The sequence below is a fragment of the Bos mutus genome, chromosome 3, assembly GCF_027580195.1.
Source record: "Bos mutus isolate GX-2022 chromosome 3, NWIPB_WYAK_1.1, whole genome shotgun sequence".
NCBI classification, from domain to species: domain Eukaryota; kingdom Metazoa; phylum Chordata; class Mammalia; order Artiodactyla; family Bovidae; genus Bos; species Bos mutus.
Window position 1 is genome coordinate 68,340,106 of NC_091619.1, and position 27,551 is coordinate 68,367,656.

Sequence of the window (27,551 nt, forward strand, 5' to 3'; positions counted from 1 at the left end):
CTCCCAGAACAAAGGGGGTCACTCTTCTGCACTAAATTTTCATTGTGTTTTAGGGACTTGTGACTATCCTGTGAATCTGAACTATTCTCTGTTAGACTTTCTCCACCTAAGCATTTAATATGACTGTTGCTGTTAATCTTTTTTTTTCTATTCTTTTCTGGAATTATCTAGGTTACTTCCAATCTTCCATATTACTCCTTACTAACACACACAAGAGAGAAATGTGTACATATTTTATTTTTAAGCAGTTTTATTTAAGCATAAGTTTTATACAAAGAATTGCATATATTTAATGTGTATGATTTGATGAGTCTGGGTATATGTAAACACTCATGGTATCATCACCACAATCAAGGCAATAAATATATCCAGTACTAACTCAATAGCAAAAATACAAACTATTCTATTAAAAATGGGCAAAGGACTTGAACAGACATTTCTCCAAAGAAGACATACAAAGAGCCAATATGCATGTAAAAATTGCTTAATGCCATTATACAGAGAATGCAAATCAAAGCCACAATGAGATGTCACCTTACACCTGTTAGGATAGCTATTATCAAAAAGAGAGAGACAGAACAAGTGTGGGTGAGCTTATTGAAAAACAGGAAACCTTGTATACTATTGGCAGGAATATAAAATGCACAGCAGCTATGGAAGTACAGATATTCCTAAAAATTAAAAATGGAACTACTGTCAGATTCAGTATCCCCACTCTTGAATATATATTCAAAAGAACTGAAATCAGTATCTCAAAAAGATATTATCTCTCCCATGTTCACTGTAGCACTATTCAAGATAGCTGATATATAGAAATAATCCAAGGGTCCATCAAATGATGAATGGATAAAGAAAAATTGGTATATACTACAGTGAAATATTATTCAGCCTTACAAAAGAAATTTTGCTATATGCGACAATGTGCATGAATCTAGAGATCATGCTAAATGAAATAAGTCAGAAGGACAAATATTGCATGATTCTTCTCACATGAGGTATCTAATAAAGTCAAATTCTAACAAGTAGAAATACAACAGTGGCTGCCAGGGCTGGTGTATGGGGAAAATGGGGAGTTGTTTTCCAATAATTATGAAGTTTCAGTTGTGCTAAATGAATACATTCTAGAAATTTGCTGCACAGTATAATGCTCATAGTTAATAACATGCTGCTGTGCACTTCAAAACGTTAAGAGGACAGATCTCATGTTAAGTGTTCTTACCACAAAGAAAACAAAACAAAAGGAATGTTTATGTATTTTATAATCATATCTTGTACAGAATCTCCAAATACATCTCCACTGAAATACACAAGCACACTTTATCAGCATCTTTTTGTTGAATAAAGGGAACAGAACATGCATTTATCAATATCAGGCATGCTTCTAGGCTCTTACATTATATTTATTTTTCACTGTAATCATAATTAGGTGAGAGAAAAAGAGATTTAGGGTTAGAGGTAAAGCAATATCCCTACCATACACCAAGGCCAGCTGGTTAATAAAAGTAACATTGACACTTGAAACCTAAATTTGTCTCCAGAGCATAATCACACTTTACACCAATAGGTATATTGTCTCCTGACTGGTGTCTACTCAAAACTAGGATAGAAATTATGAATTTGTTATTTGGTTACTAAGTTGTTCCCACTATACAACCCCATGGACTGCAGCATGTCAGGCTCCCCTGTCCTTCAGTATCTCTGAGAGTTTGCCCAAATTCATGTCCATTGAGTCCACCATGCTATCTAACTGGCTTATCCTCTGCTTCCCCCTTCTCTTCCTGCCTTCAATCTTTCTCAGCATTGGGGTTTTATCCAGTGAGTGGATAAATATATTGCATATATACATATGAGCTTCAGCTTCAGCATCAGTCCTTCCAATGAATATTCAGAGTTGGTTTCTTTTAGGATTGACTGGTTTGATCTCCTTGCTGTCTGAGGGACACTCAACAGTGTTCTCCAGCACCACAATTCAAAAGCATCAATTATTTAGCACTTAGCCTTCTTCATGGTCCAATTCTCAGATCCATGCATGACTACTGGAAAAATCATAGCTTTGATTATTTGGACATTTGTCAGCAAATTGATGTCTCTGCTTTTTAATATACTTTCTAGGTTTGTCATAGCTTTCCTTCCAAGGAGCAAGCATCTTTTAATTTTGTGGCTGAGTCATTGTCCACGGTGATTTTGGAGCCCAAGAAAATAAAATCTGTCACTGCTTCCATTTTTTCCCCTTCTATTTACCATGAAGTGATGGGACCAAATGCCATGATCTTAGCTTTCTGAATGTTGAGTTTTAAGCCATCTTTTTCACTCTCCTCTTTTACCCTCATCAAGAGGGTGAAAGGTTCTTTAATTTCTTTAAAACTAAAGGTTATTTAATTTCTTTAAAATTAAAGGTTCTTTAATTTAAAGAGGTTCTTTAATTTCTCTTCATTTTCTGCCATTAGTGTGGTATCATCTGCAAATCTGAGGCTGCTGGTATTTCTCCCTGCAATCTTGATTCCAGCTTGTGATCCATCCAGCCCAGCATTTTACATGATGTTCTTTGCATATATATTAAATAAGCAGGGTGACAATATACAGCTCTGTTACACCTCTTTCCCAATTTTGAACCAGTCACTTGTTCCATGTCCGATTCTAACAGTTGCTTCTTGACCAGGAGACAAATTTCTCTGTCAACAGGTAAGGTGGTCTGGTACTCCCATCTCTTTCAAAATTTTCCAGTTTGCTGTGATCCACACAGTCAATAATTTAACACAGTCAATGAATCAGAAATAGATGTTTTTCTGGCATTCCTGTCCTATCTCCATGATCCAACGAATGTTGGCAATTTGACCTCTGGTGTAATATCTTAGTAGAAGTGTGGTCTTTATTAGACAAAGTGCACCAGTTCTCTGCATTTAAGATTTCAGTGTTCCATGCTCCTCTCCAGGCACTCTCCTGACTTTCACTTTGCCCTCTGGCAAATCATTTATGTTATTCAATTCAGCTCTAACATTGAAATGAAAATTCTCCAGTTCCAGTCAGGAATAGTAACTAACAGTTGGAGGTCAAGTATGAGTTGTTTTTAAAAGAAAATCCTTAGAAATGAGGCACTGATACAGCTGTATAAATACACTATGAAATATTTGACTTTGTGAAATTTCTAGGTCTTTCAAATATTAACTTTTTATATAAAAATAACTCTTGTGGTCCACATCCTGGATTCAACACATATCTAGCCAAATAATTCTTTTCAGAAATGTTTCTTTTTCTTAGCATGTCCCTATGTGTCTAATGAATTGCTCAGGTTTTGTTTTGTGGAAGTTATGATGAATTCCATTTAATGCTTCCCCCATAATTGATAAGGCAAAGAAGATAGTCCTATAGCCATAAGTGGGGACTCAAAATGAAAACAAATGTGTTGAATTCTTGGTTATAATATGAGCTAGAAATTTTGGGAAGCTTTTTGAATGTGAAGAAAAAGAGTAAAACATTTCTTTGTTATTTGGTACCTCTTTAACTTAATCAGTTCAGTTCAGTCGCTCAGTTGTGTCTGACTCTTTGCGACCCTATGAACTGCAGCATGACAGGCCTCCCTGTCCAACACCAACTCCTGGAGCTTACCCAAACCCATGTCCACTGAGTTGGTGATGCCATCCAATCATCTTATCCTCTGTCGTCTCCTTCTCCTCCTGCCTTCAATCTTTCCCAGCATCAGGGTCTTTTCAAATGAGTCAGCTCTTCACATCAGGTGGCCAAAGTACTGGAGTTTCAGCTTCAACATCAGTCCTTCCAATGTACACCCAGAACTGATCTCCTTTAGTATGGACTGGTTGGATCTCCTTGCAGTCAAAGGGACTCTCAACACCACAGTTCAAAAGCATCAATTCTTTGGCGCTCGGTTTTCTTTATAGTCCAACTCTCACATCCATACATTTGTATGTTTATTTATATGCCAAAATCAGAAAATTATTCAATTTAATACAATATAGAATACAATATTGACTTCCCACTCCATAAGGTGACATTCAAGTCCCATCATAAAAGCCACTGCCTGCTTCTCCAGCATCATCTTTCCAAATCCCCTTATTTTAAACTTCAAAGTCCAGACACAGAATTGCTTGTATTCCCCTATATACCCTATTATGCTTCTTGCCTCTGTGACTTTATTTATACTGTTTGCTCCACCTTAAATGTTCTCATGTAAAAAGGGTGACTTAGTTTCCACATCTATAAAATGAGGATAATACCACCACCTATCTTATGGTGTTATTACATGAATATAAAGAGATAATCAATGCAAACTGCTTTGAAAATAACTGGCATTTTGAAAACACTCAATAAAAGTTGTTCTCACAGACAGGTGGCTTAATCTGTGTTATATTTTACTTCCCAATAGTTTAGGCAATGACATACTGTTAGTATGGAAATCTACTATATCAAGATTTTTCTTTCAAAATTGCTAAAGTCTCTACTTAGGTAACTGTAAATATTGGGCTCACACTAGCAGCATGATAAAACAGCAAGATAAACAGGATTACATACAGATATATTGATAAATTATCTAAGTGAAAAATAAATTTCAGTGTTGTGTCATAAAGGTGCAAGAGCCAGTCACCATAAGCATCCAAACCCATAAAGTCACCACCAGTCAGAACACTTCAGGTTTGAGGCTGCTATCGTTTTGGTGGCAAATAATTTGACATGTTTCATAGAATCAATAATTCAAGAGTTCTTTATTTCTGTCCCCACCCCCACCACTGAAGAAAAGGACCTCACTCTGTCTCTTTCTACTTCTAATATAATTCAAAAGAATAACATCAAGCTTAAATTTAAAATGAGTGATGTAGCACAGAGTTTCAGACAAAATATATCTTCAAAGCTGTCAGTTTCCTTTCACTACTCTTCCTATATTCCAAAAACAAGTTTAAATTAAACATCGATCAATAATAAATCTGCCAGTTGCTATCTTATTTATGGCATTGTTAGAGGAGCTACTAATGTTCTTTTATAAGCCAAGATGGACACTTTCTGATTCCTTAAAATTTAAATTAAAACAACTAAAATATTTTATGGACTTTCATTAAACATGAAGTGTCTACTATTCTGATGATCTTAAGTATTATTACTTCATGCATCTCTCATATAAGGTAGAGGGAAGTGTGTTCTATACAGTATATGAGAGAAGAACCTCAGTTTTCATAGCCCAAACTTGATAGGTATAAAATTATGATATGATTTGAGGATTTAAAAGGACAGTAGAAGATGATTTAACCTAATACCTAGGACTTGATCTATTGCAGATTTATGATACCTCTAAAAATTTAGACGATTTAACTCCAAATTGAATGATGACATATTAGTTAATATACAGCATAAAAATTATAGTTATCAATTTGCAGTTGTACACTTATGTTTAAATGCAATATACACACAATAATTTATTACTTTAATGTTTACTTTCAAAATTGTATAAATGAACAAGAGTTCTCACTATAATCATTCATTACTATTTGTACTCCCTGACTATACTGTGATGTTTGGGTCTTTATGACACAAATATTGGGTTATCTGTTGTGCACCTTCATTTTCTGCTTTTTGAACAGGTGTCTACTGTGATAATATATGCCTAGTTCACCACTATATGCTGGGTGTTTTCTTAGAGACAGATAATTTGCCTCCTTCGTTCACAGGAATTCAGATTGAGATAAAGCATAGTAGAGACATTGAACTCAAGGATTCTCATCCACACTTGGACCTAATTCACTTAATGAGATCCTGGAATCTGAGTATGATGAAGTAATGAAATATGGCTTTTGTAGAGAAGTTGGAGAGGTAAGTATATTTTGAATATGGGATTAAAGTAAAGAAGTGAAAAACAGTACAGTTACAATAGCACAGAAATTAACAAACTGATTTTTAAATTTATAATGGATGCCAAAAGTCAAAAATGGCAAAGAAAAATCTTAAGAACAAGATTAGCACATTTATACTTCTGGATATGAAAACTCATCATAAAGCTTCAGCAGTGAAGACAGAGTGATACTGACATCTGTAAAACAACTAGATCAGTAGGACAAAACAGAGTCCAGAAACAGATTGTTATGAATACAGACACCTAATTTTTGGCATAAAACAAGACAAAACAAATGGAAGCACAAAAAATTATTGGCAGATTTAACACTGAATACGTAAGTAATAACATTCAGTGTGAATGGATTAATCTTTAAAAGAATGAATATCTGAGAAGGATAAAATAAAATTCAATTGTATGCTATTTGTAAACAATATCTCAAAAGTATAGTATTTATAAAGGCTTAAACTAAAAGGATAAAAAATATATATGCCCAATAAATTCTAAGCAGGAATAGTTGGTACTGGTATATTGATATGAGAAAATTAGACTTCTTAGGTAATGAAAAGCACTGCTGGAGATAAAGGTCAATTCATTGTAATGAAAGGTTCATTCTTCAGGAAAATATAATCATGTTAAATTTCTGCATACCTAAATAGCACATAGCACCAAAGTGAAAGTGAAGTCACTCAGTTGTGTCTGACTCTTTGCGACCCCATGGACTGTAGCCTACCAGGATCCTCAGTCCATGGGATTTTCCAGGCAAGAGTACTGGAGTGGGGTGCCATTTCCTTCTCCAAGAGATCTTCCCGACACAGGAATTGAACCTGGGTCTCCTGCATTGTAGGCAGACGCTTTAATGTCTGAGCTACCAGGGAAGCTAGGTAAAACTTTACAGAATTAAAACAAGAAACAGATGCAGAGTCATGGGGGGAGATTTCAACACATAGTTGATAGAATAAGCCCCTCTCCCACAAAAGGATATAAAAGATATGAAGGACAGAAACATTCGACCTAATTGGCAATAAAAAACATGTAATAAACAACTGTAGAATGCATATTCATTTAAAGAACACATGAAACAGTGACAACCTTCACCTATTACAGATTTACAATACCTCTAAAAATATACTGGTCCATATAGCAACACTTAATATATTTGAAATATTGGGAAAATTAATGATAAAATTTTCTGACCATGGTGCAAATTAATTTAAAAAATAAGAGGTTAAGTTAAAAAAAATACTGTGTTTAAAGTTGGAAACTTACTTCTAAATAATTTGTTGGTCAAAAAGAACTCACAGTAGAAAATACTTTGAACTGAATAATAAAATATGACACATCAAAAGCTGAAAAATATGTCAAAATAGAATAGTGAAATGCATCTCTTTAAAGGGTATTAGGAAAAAGGTTAAAAATCAATGAACTAAGCCTTGCACCTACCTTAAGGAACTGGAAAACAAACAGTAAAAGTTAACCAAAATAAATTTAAAGGTAGGATAAGAAAGGTTTGAGCAAAAAATTGGTGAAAAAGAAAACAAACATAATAAACAGCAAAGCAAGAAATTGATTCTTTGAAAAGACTCACAAAATTGCTAGGCTTCTGATGAGACTGGCAAGTAAAAAGAGAAACCGCTATAACTAGTATCAGGAATGAAAATTAATATAGTGCTATTGATGGTGTGGAAAACTAAAAATCCTAAGAGAGTATTGTAAGCAATTATATGTGATGTTTGAATATTTAGATGAAATGTAAGATTTTTTCCTATGGATAGTAATTAAGATAATATGATAATGTTCTATGGAGAGACAAACTGACTAACTGAACATAATAAAATCTAGAAAAGAACTCACAATGAAATAGATATTTAATATATCACAGAGTTTATATTATAGATCATCCATAAGGGACACACGGGGTTTTAAATAAATGTTGACAACATAGAAAAAAATTAAGTTGGACCCATATCTCTCACCATAAACTGCAATCAATTTTAGATAGGTGAATCACTTAATATTAAAGACAAACCATGAAACTTTAAAATGAAAATAAAAGAAAACAGCTTCATGAAACTGCGTTTTGGGGATTCTTGAAAGTGGAGAGTGAAAAAGTTGGCTTAAAGCTCAACATTCAGAAAATGAAGATCATGGCATCCGGTCCCATCACTTCATGGCAGATAGATGGGGAACCAGTGGAAACAGTGTCAGACTTTATTTTTCTGGGCTCCAAAATCACTACAGATGGTGACTGCAGCCATGAAATTAAAAGACGCCTACTCCTTGGAAGGAAAGTTATGACCAACCTAGATAGCATATTCAAAAGCAGAGACATTACTTTGCTAACATAGGTCCTTCTAGTCAAGGCTACGTTTTTTTCTGTAGTCACGTATGAATGTGAGATTTGGACTATAAAGAAAGCTGAGTGCCAGAGAATTGATGCTTTTGAACTGTGGTGTTGGAGAAGACTTTTGAGAGTCCCTTGGACTGCAAGGAGATCCAACCAGGCTATCCTGAAGGAAATCAGTCATGAATATTCATTGGAAGGAATGATGCTTAAGCTGAAACTCCAATCCTTTGGCCACCTGATGTGAAGAACTGACTCATTTGAAAAGACCCTGATGCTGGGCAACATTGAAGGCAGGAGGAGAAAGGCATGACAGAGGATGAGATGGTTGAATGACATCCTTGACTGAATGGACATGAGTTTGAGTAAACTTCTGGAGTTGATGATAGACAGAGAGGCCTGGTGTGCTGCAGTCCATGCGATTGCAAAGAGTTGGACATGACTGAGCGACTGAACTGAAGTTTATTCATTTGCACTTGATCATCCAGTTTTCCTAACACCGTCATTAAATACCTGTCCTATCCTCACTGTGTATTTTTGGCACCTTCATTGTAAATTAACTACCTGTATATGTGTGGGTTTATTTCTGGGTTGTGACACTCTTCCATCGATGTACACGTCTTTTTTTATGCCAAAAGATATGCTATTTTGATTACTGTAACTTTGTAGTATATTTTGAAATCAGGAAGTGTTTTGTCTTCAACTTTGTTCTTCTATTCCTCGAAAATTGTTTTTGGCTATTTGGGATCTTTTATGGTTAAATAGAAATTTTCAGATTGTTTGTTCTATTTTTGTGAAAAATGCTATTGACATTTTTCTGGAGATTGAATCGAACCTGTGATTTCCTTTGTGCAGTATGGACATTTAACAATATTAGTTCTTCTAGTCCACAAGCATGGAATATCTTTGATGTATTCCTATTTCTTTTATTAATTTCTTTTAGTTTTCAATATACAGGTTTTTCATTTCCTTTGTTAATTTATTCCATTGTGTTTTTATTATTTTTGATGCAATTTTAAATGGAATTGTGTTATTGATTTCTCTTTCTGATAGTTCATTATTAGTGTATAGAAACACAACAGACTTTTCTGTATTGATTCTGTATCCTACAATTTCACTGGATATATCTATTTTTCTTATGATTTTCTGATGACGTGTTTTAGGGTTTTCTATATATAACATATACCAGACCACCTGACCTGCCTCTTGAGAAACCTATATGCAAGTCAGGAAGCAACAGTTAGAACTGGACATGGAACAACAGACTGGTTCCAAATAGGAAAAGGAGTATGTCAAGGCTGTATGTTGTCACCCTGCTTATTTAACTTATATGCAGAGTACATCATGAGAAACTCTGGGCTGGAAGAAGCACAAACTGGAATCCAGATTGCTGGAGAAATATCAATAACCTCAGATATGCAGATGACACCATCCTTATGGCAGAAAGTGAACAGGAACTAAAAAGCCTCTTGATGAAAGTGAAAGAGGAGAGTGAAAAAGTTGGCTTAAAGCTCAACATTCAGAAAACTAAGATCATGGCATCTGGTCCCATCACTTCATGGGAAATAGATGGGGAAACAGTGGAAACAGTGTCAGACTTTATTTTTGGGGGCTCCAAAATCACTGCAGATGGTGACTGCAGCCATGAAATTAAAAGACACTCCTTGGAAGGAAAGTTATGACCAATCTAGATAGCATATTAAAAAGCAGGGACATTACTTTGCCAACAAAGGTCTGTCTAGTCAAGGCTATGGTTTTTCCTGTGATCATGTATGGACGTGAGAGCTGGACTGTGAAGAAAGCTGAGCGCTGAAGAATTGATGCTTTTGAACTGTGGTGTTGGAGAAGACTCTTGAGAGTCCCTTGGACTGCAAAGAGATCCAACCTTAGGAGAGTCCATCCTAAAGGAGATCAGTCCTGGGTGTTCATTGGAAGGACTGATACTAAAGCTGAAACTCCAATACTTTGCCCACCTGATGTGAAGAGTTGACTCTTTGGAAAAGACTTTGATGCTGTAAAGGATTGGGGGCAGGAGGAGAAGGGGGCGACAGAGAATGAGATGGCTGGGTGGCATCACCGACTTGATGGACATGAGTTTGAGTAAACTCTGGGAGTTGGTGATGGACAGGGAGGCATGGGCTGCTGTGATTCATGGGGTTGCAAAGAGTCAGACACGACTGAGTTACTGAACTGAACTGGTTCACTCTAGTAAGAAAATCTTTCACTCTGGTAACAAGCTAAAAAAAAAAAAAAAAAGTAAATGTAGTAAGGAAGCTTAAATCACAATATATACTTCACAACACCTTGTTTACCTCTTTCCATGTCAATGTATAATCTTGCACAATGTCACATTTATTGCACAGTACTGCACAATTGCAAGGTATCCCACTGTGCCCATGTACCTTGTTGATTTAGTCAGTGTTTACTGCTGGGCATTTAGCTTGTTTTACAATATCTTCAGGGGGACTTTTATAATTTAACTGATAATTCCATAAAACAAATTTCTAGAAGTGGATTTGCTATGTCATAATGCATGACAAATTTTAAGGCCAAAAATGCAGAAAGTTTCCATCATAATTTGACAGCAGTATTTAAAGATAAATTTATTATTCACATATTGGTCCTGTGTTTTGTTCAATTACAAATGTTATATAAGCTTATGGAGATTTGAAAAGTTTAGTTACCAAAATTAGACACCATTGCAACAATTTCAGCAGCTCCAGTGAGAGCTCAGACGTGATCTCTTGCAAAAAGAAAAGAAATGTAGAATGGCAAAATACATACCTGTAACCCCAAACCTGGTATATTACCCCATATGTGGAAATGTTCAAAAAGTGCTTTCTTAGCTGGAAATTCTAAGTTTTCCTGGTTGACAGAGGATTTCCAGGGTAAACCCAGAAAAGTTAGAAGCAACTATCTAAAGAAACAGCAAGACAACAAGCTAAAAACATTCAGAGGCTTTTACAATAAAATATTATAATGCAGAGCCTTTTGAATTGATTTTCAAGGACTTATGCTGTCATAGTTGCTCATGGGAGTCCCACCATCTAAACTAACTTACTGTCCTTATGGGAACATCACATTTCAACCCTTCTTAGCATCATCAGTGTAAAAGCTGCACATTCACTTTGGCTACAAATTACACTAAAAGATATAAAACAGAACTGGTGAGTGTATGTGGACTTTGTTGTTCAGTCATGTCCAACTTTACGATCCCATTGACTGTAGCCCACCAGTCTCCTCTGTCCATGGAGATTCTCCAGGCAAGAATACTGGAGTGGGTTGCCATGCCCTCCTTTAGGAGATCTTCTCAACCCAGGGATTGCACCCAGGTCTCCCACATTGCAGGCGGATTCTACCATCTGAGTTACCAGGTCTCCTACATTGCAGGCAGGTTCCTTACCAGCTGAGCTACCAGGGAAGCCCAAACTGGATAGGGATTAGACAAATAGCAATTCTCTAATTATTAGATCAGTGTTGGGGGGGAGGGGTGTTAGATATAAATAATCCAAAGATCTTCATTTATCTTGACAGTTCACAAATGGATCACAAGCTACCAATGTGGAGGCTCTGTGATAGCACAGGACAGTGAGTCAGTAACTGATTTTACGCTAGAGAACACAATTCACATGTTGGATTTGAGAAAACATTATTGATTACAATGGAGATTAAGTAAAGTTCAGCCAAGTCATAGAAAGAGACATGCAGATCTAACTGTGAGCACTCCCTTTTGGGTATGCTGATTTCATTTTGTTGACTAGAATTAAATTTAAACTCTATAATTTTTTTTTAAGGACAAGCTTAATCATTAGATTAAGTTTAAATTTCTCACTCATTTGTTAAATAGGTTAAAAGATATATTGAATGGACAGATCAAAAATTTTAAAGATGAAACTTGATCATTAGTTTGTCTGCATAGTCTGTATACTTCATTTTACAGAATTTATAAAAGTAATTTGTATGAAACTATTCAGAAAAATTGTTTGTGACTTTGTAAGCTATTTTTCTTATGGAAGTTATCATTAGAATCTCTTCTGAGTGATGTTCAAGCTGGTTTTAGAAAAGGCAGAGGAACCAGAGATCAAATTGCCAACATCCGCTGGATCATGGAAAAAGCAAGAGAGTTCCAGAAAAGCATCTATTTCTGCTTTATTGACTATGCCAAAGCCTTTGACTGTGTGGATCACAATAAACTGTGGCAAATTCTGAAAGACATGGGAATACCAGACCACCTGATCTGCCTCTTGAGAAATTTGTATGCAGGTCAGGAAGCAACAGTTAGAACTGGACATGGAACAACAGACTGGTTCCAAATAGGAGAAGGAGTACGTCAAGGCTGTATAATGTCACCCTGTTTATTTAACTTATATGCAGAGTACATCATGAGAAACGCTGGACTGGAAGAAACACAAGCTGGAATCAAGATTGCCGGGAGAAATATCAATCACCTCAGATATGCAGATGACACCACCCTTATGGCAGAAAGTGAAGAGGAACTCAAAAGCCTCTTGATGAAAGTGAAAGAGGAGAGTGAAAAAGTTGCCTTAAAGCTCAACATTCAGAAAACGAAGATCATGGCATCCGGTCCCATCACTTCATGGGATATAGATGGGGAAACAGTGGAAACAGTGTCAGACTTTATTTTTTGGGGCTCCAAAATCACTGCAGATGGTGATTGCAGCCATGAAATTAAAAGACGCTTACTCCTTGGAAGGAAAGTTATGACCAACCTAGATAGCATATTCAAAAGCAGAGACATTACTTTGCCAACAAAGATTCATCTAGTCAAGGCTATGGTTTTTCCTGTGGTCATGTATGGATGTGAGAGTTGGACTGTGAAGAAAGCTTGAGCGCCGAAGAATTGATGCTTTTGAACTGTGGTGTTGGAGAAGACTTTTGAGAGTTCCTTGGACTGCAAGGAGATCCAACCAGTCCATTCTGAAGGAGATCAGCCCTGGGATTTCTTTGGAAGGAATGATGCTAAAGCTGAAACTCCAGTACTTTGGCCACCTCATGCGAAGAGTTGACTCATTGGAAAAGACTCTGATGCTGGGAGGGATTGGGGGCAAGAGGAGAAGGGGACGACAGAGGATGAGATGGCTGGATGGCATCACTGACTCGATGGACCTGAGTCTGAGTGAACTCCGGGAGATGGTGATGGACAGGGAAGCCTGGCGTGCTGCGATTCATGGGGTCGCAAAGAGTTGGAACGACTGAGCGACTGATCTGATCTGATCTGATCTGCATGGGGAACACGTGTATACCTGTGGCAGATTCATGTTGATATATGGCAAAACCAATACAATATTGTAAAGTTAAAAAATAAAATTAAATTAAAAAAAAAAGAAAGTAGAAAAAATTTTACTCATTTTGCATAATTTTTAAAACAACACTTGAATAATCATTAATATAGTCATTTGACAAACATTTATTTAAGGTATATACTATATGCAAAATCACAAACTTTTACCTGTGAAGGCTGTAAAGATTTTAACATGCATTTTGATGTACAAGAAAAATACATAATAAAGCAATCAAATAAAACCATGTTTATCAAACAGGCAGTACTAAATGCTACAAAAAAGTATAAAGTGCTGTGTTGTTGAGAGCATGGAACCATCTCAAGTTGGAGGGATCCAGGAGTTTAACGAAGGTGGGATTTTAGCTGATCTTTGAATGTGGGTGGAATAGGCAAACTGTAAAGAGGCTGTGATGTAATAAAAATCATAGGAAACATAAAAGGGGGCATTTAATTTAATTTAGAGCATGGGTTGCAAAATTAAGAAAATGAGGATCCATGACTGAAAAGGTAGCTGAGCTGGGTCATTACCACTCTAATCCCTTTCAGGGTGTATCTTGTGTCACCAAGGTTCTTGGTCAGAGGAATGACTTTATCAAAGTCATGCTTTAGAGAACCCAGTACATCTTTAGGAATTCTTAGGATAAAGTGAACTGTAAAAGATTGGAGGACAGCCTTATAAGTCAGAGTACTACCACAAGAAGTCCAGGAGAATGATGACAGTACAAATGAAGAGAAGACTGAAGCAACATATTGACTACTAGGAATATTCTAGATAGTTCCAGACAAATGATGTACATCCATTGCCCTTTGTCTTAATTTATTTGGAATTTCCTCCAAGTTTCCCAGTCAATGTATACCTTTTCAGGAGGGAATTATGAGAATGATTCTTCTACTCCTGGCAGGACATGTTCAGGTGTGGAGCTTTGTAATAATTATGGGGCAGCTCAGCCCAGAGATTTGGGAGTTAGTTAGTAGCCTGCTCCAGGCACAGAAACAGGGAAATGGGCAGAAAGGTTAAAGTTGCTTCAAGGGGTTCCACTTGAATTGCTTCTCAGGGTAACTACTGAAGGCTTTATGTACCTTTCTGAATTGATCTATGCTTTATAATAGCTATTCTGGTCTGATAGTTGTGCAAGAATACGTGATAAGAAGTAGAGGTGCTGAGTGCCTTTAAAGGGCATCTCAGAAAAGAGATGAGAGAGGGAAATTGTTAGAACGAGTCATGGGGTTTTTAGTCTCTTACTTCCACTTAATCTCAACAAATTTCTAAAGGTTTTTTTGAGAGCCACCAAAGGAAGTCATCCGGAGAAGGCAATGGCACCCCACTCCAGTACTCCAGCCTGGAAAATCCCATGGAAGGAGGAGTCTGGTAGGCTGCAGTCCATGGGATCACTAAGGGTCAGACACAACTGAGCGACTTTTTTTTTTTTTTTTAAATTTTACTTTATTTTTAAACTTTACATAATTGTATTAGTTTTGCCAAACATCAAAATGAATCCATCACAGGTATACATGTGCTCCCCATCCTGAACCCTCCTCCCTCCTCCCTCCCCATAGCATCCCTCTGGGTCGTCCCAGTGCACCAGCCCCAAGCATCCAGTATCGTGCATCGAACCCGGACTGGCATCTCGTTTCATACATGATATTTTACATGTTTCAATGCCATTCACTTTGAATTTTCACTTCCATGCATTGGAGAAGGAAATGGCAACCCACTCCAGTGTTCTTGCCTGGAGAATCCCAGGGATGGAGGAGCCTGGTGGGCTGCTATCTATGGGGTCGCACAGAGTCGGACACAACTGAAGTGACTTAGCAGCAGCAGCAGCAAAGGAAGTCATCAAGGAAAATAACACACAATATTCAGAGAAGATAAAATACTTAAAGGGCTCTACTCCCTAAATACCATCCCAGAATGAAGTATCACCGAAAGTTAGTTAGCACCCACAGTCTACTTTACTAGTATGTATTTACTGTTGGATTTGAAGGTCAGGTAGAAAATATTGGTCTTCCAATGTATCTGTAATTGAGGAGATAATAATGTTTGGCCCTCCTGAGACACAGGATGCCTGGGGGTCTGAAACTCTGGGGATATAACTTGAGAAAGCTATAGAAACCTTGATTCAAAACTCAGCTTTCAAATACCTGCTAGGGAGTGTAGCATGGGAAAAGAAACTTACATGCAGATGTATCAAAATATACAGCTGTTTCTTAAATGCCTAACAAATAAATTTCTATAGCTGATATACTGTATTATACAATTTACATATGAATGATACATATAAATCCTTATTGCTATCTTTATATCCATCTATCTGTCTATTTTTTAAATGTGTGAAGGATCTAGGGTGTTGGAATCAATTCAGTGCATAAGAGGGTTGGCATAGAGAGGCAAATTCACAAAAACACTGAATGGTAACAATGGGATTTCTAATTCAGATTGATTTGATTAGTAATAATCTTTGAATGTAATTTCTCAAGTAATGTTTCTTTCATCATTTTCTAGGGTAGCAAGCTGATGAATAGCTCATCTAAATTTTTATTAGCCTATAAAGCTTTCCTTGCTTATGCTATTTTACCTTATCCTGAATCCCCAAATGCAATACTTAATGTTTAATAATATCCTATAGAATCAATGGCAAAGACTTAAGTGCCAGAAAGAAAAGTGATACTCAGCTAGTATCTCCTTACAACTCTCTGACACTTGATACATGCTTAAAGCATTGCTTCTGAGACCATAATATTACTGGTTATGATGCATGATCTATGATCTTGTCTCAATCTCCAGACCAAAAGCCTAGACAGTAGGAGACTGCCTTCAGGCCTTTAATAAACAGTATTCTGCAACACAGGGCACATTCAGTAATTGGAGCATAGAGTTTCTAGTTTTGGCTTCCGAGAAAACCACTTCTGAATGCCACATAAGATATAGTGTTCCTAAATCAAGTCTAGTTATTTAAGACTGTGTGTTGAGTTTCGGGCTTAACCAATTTGACCTGAAGCTTTCTCAAACTTTGGCATCATGGAACTGCAAATGACTATGCAGACAAAGTTTAGAGTTAATGGCAATGAATGGTGATAAGAATACCTATCAATCATTAATGGCATCAGTAGGGTGATATTTAAGCAATAATTTATAATGATGTGCATTGAGTGGTATAGTTGACCCTTGTTTATGCTTTTTGTACCTGAATTGTGGTTAGCCCATGATGTTCACATAGGATTTATTCCTGTCTGCAAAATTTTGGGTGAAATCAGAGATAAGGTAATAGTGCTGCATACCATGAAATCACATAGTGTTATATACCAGAATTTCAGAGAAAGAGAAACAGACAGACATACATGAAGTTTGTAAACTCTTTCTACAAATCCAGCATTTATTCCAAAGCCTGACAAATATAATTGGAATGGATTGAGTGGGGCCCCTCCTGAATGCTGTCAGATTTATACGTTGAAGCCCCAAACCTCAGTCCTTCAGAATATAATTCTATTCTGAGATAGTACCTTTAAAGATATAATTAAGTATGGTGGTCCCTAATCCAATACAACTGATATCCTTATAAGAGAGGAGATTAGGACACACACATACACACACACACAAAGAGAGACACCAGGTATGTGTACACTGATTCAGCCATGTCCACATGTGCAGAAGGCCACCTGCAAGCCAAGGAGAGAAGCTTAAGAAACAAAACCTGCCTACACTTTGATCTTGAATTTTTAGCTTCCAAACTGAGAAAATAAATTGTGATTTAAGCCATATAGTCTGTGGTATTTTGTTATGGAAGACCTAGCTAACTAATATAACAATACAAAAAAGAAAACCACAGACTAACCTCACTTATGAATATCAGCAAAACAAGTTCAGTAGCAAGCTAAGAGAATAATATGTCATGACCAGTTATGTCACTGTGCAAGTTCAAAATCATTCAGCAGAAGAATGACAATTGTTCTGGGAGAATCAGCCAATGAAATTAGGAAAGAGAAAAACAAGATTTTAATAACTGAAGGAAGCAAAATTATTACCACATTTGGGGAATATAACTGTCAATCAGCGATATACAAAAGATTCACCTGAGATATCTATTAAGAACAGTAAAATAAATCAGTAAGTTCAACCGTTATAAAATAAAAAATCAATAATCAACAAGTTTCCTATAAACAAATTGTAACAAATTAAAAAATACACTGTTATTTGCATTAGTGGCAAAAAAAAAACACCTAGCAATAAATTTTAACAAAACCACAGGGAAAATATTCTACAGAAACTTTAATAAATGGAAAGAAACATATTGTTCTTAAATAGGAAGACTCAATATTATGGGATTATTAATTTTTCTTAAATTAATTTATAAATTAGGATTTATATTACAATTTAAATAATCCTAGTTAGGATACCGTCATATTTTTCCTTAGAAAAAAATCAAACAACAATTAAATCAGAAACAAATAAAACATGATAGCCAAATTTCTTAGCACTTTATGTTCTAGACAGTGCCTAAAATTTAAAATATATTAGGTCACAATATAATACACACACACACACAAAGCCAATAATGTAGGTGCATAATAATATAATCAGTTTTCTAAAATTAGAAAACTGAGACCCAGAAAGTAAAAGTGTCTTTCCCAATGGTATGAAACTAGTAAGTTGTAGATATTTTCTGAGATTTAAATTCAGAGAATCTAGCTTTGGAGTTCATGCTCTTATTATTGTAAGCGAGTGCTTCTGAAGGTCATTTAAAAATGGAAGAAAAGTCAGAAAAGTTCTGTGAGAAAAAAAATAGAAGAAAAAGGTGCCAGGAGAGAGTACTTGCACTTCTAGGTATTAAAACATAACCTAAATATACACTAACTAATAAAAGCGTTGTGTTTGCTATTAGCATTGGAATACACAGATATACCCAAGTATTTAAGACGGGGGGAAAACAAAGAGAATTCAGTACACATTGATTTAGAATACCTGGATAATTTTGTGGGTAGAAAACTAAAAACTGGATTCCTATATCTTATCATATATTGAAAAACATTACAGATATAATCAGCATATGGGAGGAAAAACAATTAAAAGTACTTGAAGAAATATTTAGGACTTCCTTTTTTTATACCATGTTTAAAGGACCAAGACTTTCTAAGCAGAGACCATAAAGCAAAAGACTAAAAATCTGGTCATAAAAATTTGAAAATACACATAAAAATTCTGAAAGGGGAAACTAATAAAATAGGCTGCAACAGATATGACAAAACTTAATTCCTCAAAATACTTAATTCTTCCAAGTCAGTAAGAAAAAACTTAATACAAAATAGGCATCAATAGAATAAGGAATATAAAAATCAATATATATATCAGTTAAAAAAACCCTCAATCCCTTATACTTAACAAGATTTTATTATTTAAATTGGAAAAGATAATGGATATTGATATTTTATGCAAAGGAAAGAAGGTATTCATACTGTAAAAAGTAAATAAATCTACTTTTTGAAAGGCTTTTCGCAATAATAAAAATATAAAATTCACATTCCCTTTTGCTCAGCTATACATATAAGCCTAAATAATCATGGATGTTCAAAGCTAGATAGGTCTATTGCAGCCCTCCTACCGTAGCAGCATTCACAAGTCAATGGCATTTTCAGGGTTCATCTATGTTGTAGCACATCTCAGTACTTCATTCCTTTTTATTGATGAAGAAAATCCCATAATAGGTTACACCAAATTTTACTTATTCCACTCATCAGTTGATATACATTTGTTTCTACTTTTTGATTATCATAAATAATAATGTACAAATTTTTGTACAAATGTACAAATAATGTACAAATGTACAAATAATGTACAAATTTTTTGTACAAATGTACAAATAATGTACAAATAATAATGTACAAATTTTTGTGAGTCTTGGGTATATACCTAGAGTGGAATTGGTGGGTCCTATAAGTAACTCTGTGGTTTCACTTCTTGAAGAACTGCCAAACTATTTTCCAAAGCAGCGGCAACATTTCATATTTCCACCAACAATGTATGAGGGTTCCAGTTTATCCATATCCTCACCAGTCCGTGTTATGGTCTTTTTAAAATTATATTTATCCTGTTGGATATGATGTGGCATCTCACTGTGGTTTTGATTTGCTTTTTCTAATGACTAATGATGGACAACTTTTCATGTGCTTCTTGGCCATCTGTATATCTTCTTTGGAGAAACATCAATTTAAATCCTTAGTTAATTTTTAAACTGGGTTATTTATAATTATAGCTTCCCTGGTAGCTCAAATTATCGTGTTGTATCTCCATTATATTTTAAATTTTTTTATAGTAAATACGTCTCTTATAAGATTTATATCTCAGAAAGGAAAATAGAAGTTAACATGCACAGAGTGCCTACTATGTGTCATAGTATTAGGCATATGATATACATAGTGAATGATTATGATCCTGGGCTCTGGAATAAGCTCTGATAATGATGCAAAAGCTACTAAAATAATTCAAGTCAGGGTTAGTAAGAAGCAAAATTCTAAAACAAATGAAGATAGTACTTCTTTGTAATTATCCATAATAGTTTCAAGCTATCCTTCTCTCACAGATATCTCCTTTAAATCTAACTTCTAATATTTTTCAGGGAAGTGCCTCTTAAGTTTGAGTATGTATATCAATCACATGGGAATCTTGTTAAAATGCTGATTTTAGGTAGGTCTAAGATTCTATTTTTTAAACTAGCTCCCTGACAATCCTACTTTGTTGGTCAGTGGATCATAGTTCAATTAGTGAAGTTTTAGGGTATGAACTGATTAGTAAGATTTTAACCACAAGAGCTAACTTCAAGCATTAGGGGATTTTGCATTGTTAGAGATGTTTTAAAATTTACAAGTGCTTCAAAATCTAAAGAATGAGCCTCTGTTAGACAGGGGAATTGATCACCTTGAACTGGGGTCTCGTCTAGTACCCATGTAAGAGGTGGTATGCCCATTCAGAAACAGGCCTTACTCAGCCACTTTCTTTAATGGAGGTGTTCCTAGCCTGACAACTTGAGCACATGCTTTTGACTACATAATATAGTTTGAGCATCTGAAGGTTTAGTTGAAATTTTTCTTCCAGCATCAATTTATAATGAAAATAGAGGAATAGCTTAAGAGAACTGCAGTTACACTATTGGCTGAATTATATACCTTTTGATAATTTGCTAAGTAAAGGCACATATAATTATAACATGATTCTGATATAAACCAATCCTGTTGCACTAGATAAACCTTGAAAATGTTATGCTAAGTAAAAGAAGTCAATGACAAAAGATCACATCTTTTATGATTCCATTTATATGAAGTAGCCAGACTAGACAAATCTATAGAAATGGTCAGTAGATTGGTGGTTGTCTAGATGGGGGCCATGAAAGGTAGATGGGACTGATGCTACTGGATATTACATTTCCTTTCAGGGTGACAAAATTTTTCTAAAATTAGATTATAGTAATTATTATACAACTCTGTGAATTTGGTAGAAAACCACTGAATGTCCACTTTAAATAGGTGAATTGTGTGGCATATGAATTATATGTCAAGAGAACTGTTTAGAAATACAATGCAGAAATATAAGAAATTAGGAATAGAGCTTAGAAGAATGCGGTTCATATAAAAAGGGACCAGAATATCTTGATGTGCTTAGTCTTTGAGACAATTCAGAACTGAGAATATAAGAAGTTTCCATGACATTTGAATTCTGAGCTTCTGAAGCTTAAATTCTGGTCAGGTGGACTGAGAGGTTTTGCACAGATTAGAAGAAGGGTAGTATAGCATTGTGAGTGCTGGTTCTGACACCACACAGCATGTAAACATCTACTCTACCAATCATTAGCTCTGTCACCTTGGACAAGCTACTTAACTTCTCTGCACCTCAGTTTTTTTAAATCTGGAAAATGAAGATAAAATTTCAAATGAGGATTAAGTCACTTGCCTGATTGCAAATGAAGTTCATAAGGAATTACTGCCTAGTCATAAACTGGAGGCACATCTGATACTTTTTAGCTATAAAACTCATGAGTACAATATCTCTTAGAGAGAGAAACCATATTTTATAATTCCAAGCATTCACTTGTTTGTGCCTTTGGAAAGAAAACTTCAGCCATTTTAAAGAAACAAGAGTCAGAAGATTTTTAGCAAACAAAACTCTCTCCTGAAGCATTCAGAAGATTTAGTTAAAAATGAACTGGAAAAACAACAACATTTCCTTGAAATCAGATATAAATTACAAAAGAACTGAGAAGTATTTCTGAAGCAGGATTTTCAACAGTCCCCAAAATAGGATAAGGTAGGACAGAATAAATTCAACTATGAAAATAATATATCACCTGCACAAAGCATACATGAAACTATAGCTTTCTGTGAAAAATAAAACACTCCACAATTCCTGTACATTATACATTGCATCATCCCAGACATGCTTTTCTCATTGCGATTCAAGTTTTCTAAAGCTACACGTAACTGATTTTTCTCCTGATAACTGCAGAAACAACTGCATGAAACATCAAAATGTAACAGCTTTTTAAAGAGATACTTGACTAAATATAATGTGTTTTCGCTTGGGGTATGCGTGTGTGCATGCATATGCATGTGAGAGGATGTGTATACCCTGAATGCTCACATACATGCATTACATCCCCATGGGTTCTTGTGACCATTTACTAAGCATCAAATAAAGTTATACTTGAATCAATTAATATTGCTTTAATTGTACTCATAGCAATATCTGAGCCTCAGATAGTAACATATTCAGTTTCCATTTTGTTTTCTGAATACTTGTTTTGTGCCTTATGGCTGTAAGCCCTGTTTTAGCAATATATACAAGAGTCATCATCTGATACGAACAGCCAACTCATTGGAAAAGTCCCTGATTCTGAGAAAGACTGAGGACAGAAGGAGAAGAGGGCATCAGAGGATGAGATGGCTGGATGACATCACCAATGCAATGGACATGAACTTCGGCAAATTTTGGGAGATGGTGAGGAACAGGGAGGCCTGGGGTGCTACAGTTCATATGGTTGCCAAGAGTCAGACAACTGAGCGACTGAACAAGAGTCATAAGGGAGTAATTGTCTTTTTATTTACAAAATCAGGGATTTGGAGTCAGATAACCAGGCTTGAGTCTTATTCATCTCATTTATTTATTATCTGCATGATCCTGTGGAAGTCACTTAACTTCTGCAATCCTCAGTTTCCTCACTGGTAAGCTGAGTCTAAGGATAGCTACCTCAAGAGAACCAAATAACAAATATATGAGAATGATAAAACACTACCACATGCTAGCCAATAGTTCTCAATTTCCATGCTTGAGAGAGCATATGATTCGTGTACCCTCTGGACTCAAAGAGGAGAAAAGGGCTTAATGCTTGTTTATTGACTGCTGACGGGATCTTAGCCTTGTATAAAGCAGCACATGCATATGTACTGATAGATGGATAAATCACTCAGGGAGAAGTAGTGAGACCCAGGACAACCAATATTTGCCTGCTTTTCAAAGCACAGTAAATCTAAATCTGAGTCTCAAATTGCAGTCAGCATGTCTCAGAATCTGTAGCACATGTTCCCTGTTATTGAAGGGGACAGCTGCTTAGTCAATGTAAATTTTATTGCAAAATTGTTTAATAGAATTCACAATTATGGGAGAACCAAAACACTTGAGACAGTAATGGAGGGTCTGAATTTGATATGCGTAGACAAAGAGGGCTGTCAGACAGCATGAGTCATTGTTTCACAGAAAAAAAGGTGGGCAATAAAGGAAAGCGACTACTAATGAAAGGAAACTCCCACCCATCCACTGCCACCGTTCCTGATAACCAAGAGTAACAAAAACTAGTAACTAAAACTAATGCATATTCCACTTCTATTATATATACATTATTCTCTTACACTCAAATTTTCTCCATTATTTGATACCCAGAATAATTTATCTATTGAAACTCTCCATCCCCCTAATTACTGTGAGGTTACAACATGCTTGTTTCCCTCATACCACTCCAACCAATCCTTCTTTGCTTCCTCAAAGGCTGTTCAGTAATTCCCAAAGTCTCTGTAGATTGGCTTAGTTCTCAGCCACATTTCAGCTACTGATATGCCTGCAAATATCCCATATAATTTCTTAAAACTTACATTAAGTCCCAAATTCTTCACTGTGTACTAACTGTATATTTTTAAATTATTAACAAATTTTTCCACTTGAAAATCTGGGTATTATCAGCAAATCTACATGTCTGGAGATAAATAGTTTTTCCTCAGAATTGAATCCTCTACCCAGTTTGTCTTCATCTATTTAATCATCATATTATCACTCTGGAATCAATACAAAACACTGAGGTCAAAGAAATCCTCTTCAACACATTATATATCATGCATCCAATCATTCTCTCGCTCAGAAAGATTTAATGTCTTCTCATTTCTTATTGGAAAACAATCGTATTTGTTGTAAGTATCTTGAAGAGTGGGAATTTGTATGTTCTATTCATCTTTTTATCTACCATACCATCTGGTCTTGCGTATAGGACATCATGAACTATATTTGCTTATTGAATTAAACTAAACTCCTTGGACTCCCATTTTTAGTTTCCTTAATCTGGTCCATTCCTAACACCCACATTTACTTAAAGGGACTCTTCACAATCTGTTTCATGCTATCATTCTATTTACTCTCCCCTAAATGTACTTAACTCAGTTTTCTTTCATAGTTTTAGACATAATTCCTTTTCCTTTCTCTGTCCAGTTCTACCCACTTTTCAGCCTGATTTTAAACTTCTCAGAAACCCTTCCCTAAATCTTCTAATCTACCTTGATCTCAGTTCCCAGTGAAATCCTCATACTTTTCTCTGTTCTTTGCACATATTACGCAATGATCATGTTTCTAATTATTCCTAATATCAAACTTGCTCTGATCTTTGACTCTTTCCTTTCCTATACATATGACTACACTGCTATTTTATTTTTGAATTCTTTATATAAATTTTCCATTTTCTATGTTCAGCTATAATTTAAAGTCTTTAGGAGGAGAAACTATGTCTTATTTTCTTGTATCATTTCCATATTCTAACAAAAGACTGGAAAAAGTAGAGGCTGAAAAATATTTGTTAAATGAATGAATGAATGAATATAAAGTCAGTACTGCAATTACTAACTACGAAAGAAATAATTCAAAGAAAAAATCTGTATTTTGAACATGATACTTTCAGGTTTTTTTAAACACAATTTTCCTACAAGATCTGTAACTAAATTAGTCCAATAGATAAGAGAATAAAGATTAATGTATATACACCTTATTATGGCAGTATTCATGATTGACTATAAAAGTCATTAAATATCACACCAGAGCTAGTGAAGGACATGCACTGGAGAAGGAAATGGCAACCCACTCTAGTGTTCTTGCCTGGAGAATCCCAGGGATGGCGGAGCCTGGTGGGCTGCCGTCTATGGGGTCGCACAGAGTCGGACACCACTGAAGCGACTTAGCAGCAGCAGCAGTGAAGGAAGTTGGAAAACTTGGAGAATTGCACCATAGGAGTAGATGCCTATTTGGAATTATTTTAGTAAAATTTGACCTATGGCTGGCAGAATCAATATAATTCTTACTTCCCTACTATGATTTAGAAAGCAAGAAAACAGTTATTTGAATAAGACACTAAACTCTTAACCATCTTGCTTTTGACCCTTTTATAATTCTATCACTCACAAATGTAATCAGTTCAGTGTTAAACAAAAAGGATTTTGTTTTGCAAAATGTTTCCTGGCATTAAAAGGTTGAATGTATTTTACTGGGACTTAATGTCTACCTCATCAATTCTTCTACCCAGATTTCTGTATATTTACCTTCCATTTAGTTCATCACTGATCTCAGTCAGTTTCTTTTTTGGATAATATTTATATTTAAGTGATTCTATGGGATTTCTCTTCTCCTAATAAGTAATACAAATTCATTTATATTTATAATGAATATCATCAAAAAGCTTTATATTCTGGGAAATGAGATAATCTATTTTCAGGGAAATACAGTAAGGAGTGGAAATGTCAACACAAAGGAAATTATTTTACCCCCAATGAGATATGTTAATATTTATTGAATGAAGAGACCTTTGAATTGACACTGTTAAGAGGGATGACACACACCTATTTTACAGGTTTTATGTGTGATTTTACATGCAGTTCTATTTGTTCACAATTGTGCCTGTGTGTTAGTGAGGAAGGTACACCTTAAATTGCAACATGATTAAAAGAGAGAAATAGATAAAGACTTAATAATGAAGACACAAAACTGCTCATTTATTACAATGTTGCATTTACTTGGGTTTCCCTTGTGGCTCAGCTGGTAAAGAATCTGCCTGCAATGTGGGAGATCTGGGTTTGATCCCTGGGTTGAGAAGATCCCCTGGAGAAGGGAAAGGCTACTCACTCCAATATTCTGGCCTGGAGAATTCCATGGACTATATATATAGTCCATGGGTTGCAAAGGGTCAGACAGGACTGAGTCACTTTCACTTTCACTTTGGGCTTCCCTCATAGCTCAGCTGGTAAAGAATCTGTCTGCAGTGCAGGAGACCCAAGTTTGATCCCTGGGTCGAGAGGATCCCCTGAAGAAGGAAATGGCAACTTACTCCAATATTCTTGCCTGGAGAATCCCATGGACAGAGGAGCCTGGCAGTCCATTGGGTTGTAAAGAGTCAGACACGCTACATGTGGATACCACAATTAATAGCATGTGAAAATCATGGGAGTTTGAGTAAAATGACCAGGATTCCAAACATGGCCTTTTTTTTTCTCCATGGCTTTGTAATCTGTAAAGATAATTACTGTATAACAGCCTTGGTTTTATATCTATTAAATGGCAGTGATGATAAAAACTATTTCATAAGGATTTCTGCAATAAATTAAATAATGAAAATTAAAGTGTTTCTCATATATAAAATAATATTTCACCAATTAAATTTTAGATAAGAGCCAGAGTCCCTTCTATGGCCTTTAAAACGCTTTGCGATCTTATTTGTAACCGTCACCTGACCTTATGTCCATTACTCTACCTCCAGCTCATATATACTAATGACTTTGGCTTACTTGTGCCCTTCAAATACACTTAGCTATCTCTGCCTCAGGGCTTTGCAGGTACTATTACATATATTAATCATAGCTTCACTATATAGCTTGTTTAAAATGGTGCCTACTTCTTCATGCTGTTTTCATTTTACCTCATTTTATTATTTTTCTTATATTCACAACTAACATTATATAATAATTTTTTCCTTATTGCTTGTTTTGTTCTCTAAAACTAAATTCCAAAATATTTCTTGTCTTACTTGTTACAGTCACCTCAGCAACTAGAACAATATCTGGTGTACAATAGATGCTTAATAAATAAAATAATGCATGAGTGAATGAATTACTGAATAATTTTTCACTGAGTCCTTACCTTGAGTGAAGCCATCTGCAAAGTCTTTTATGTGGATCATCTAATGCTGCTAAGTCGCTTCAGTCGTGTCCGACTCTGTGTGACTCCATGGACTGCAGCCGACCACGCTTCTCCGTCCATGGGATTCTCCAGGCAAGAACACTGGAGTGGGTTGCCATTTCCTTCTCCAGTGCATGAAAATGGAAAGTGAAAGTGAAGTCGCTCAGTCGTGTCTGACTCTTAGCGACCCCATGGACTGCAGCCTACCAGGCTCCTCCGTCCATGGGATTTTCCGGCAACAGTACTGAAGTGGGGTGCCGTTGCCTTCTCCCAATTTAATCACTATGATGGGCCTATCATTTCTATTTTATAATGAGGAAAACAGATGCTTGAAGGTACAGTAACTTGCTTGAGGTAAATATAGCAAGTGGTAGCAACAGTTGCCTGACTCCAATATCTGTGTTTCTAATAACTGCTATATGCTGCTACTTAGTTGCTCAGTCGTGTCCAATTCTTTGCTGCTCTATGGACTGGGTCCATGGAATTTTCTAGGCAAGAATACTGGAGTGGGTTGCTATTTCCTTCTTTAGGGGATATTCCTGACCCAGGAATCAAACCTGCGTCTCTGATGCCTCCTGCTTGACAGGTGGATTCTTTACCACTG

At 35.8% G+C, this 27,551-nt stretch overlaps 1 protein-coding gene across 1 annotated transcript in view; it reads right to left on the reverse strand.

Moving 5' to 3' along the window:
- The window catches only part of TNNI3K (TNNI3 interacting kinase), a 351,856-nt gene that overhangs the window by 281,365 nt on the left and 42,940 nt on the right, over positions 1–27,551 (reverse strand). The window lies entirely within an intron of this gene.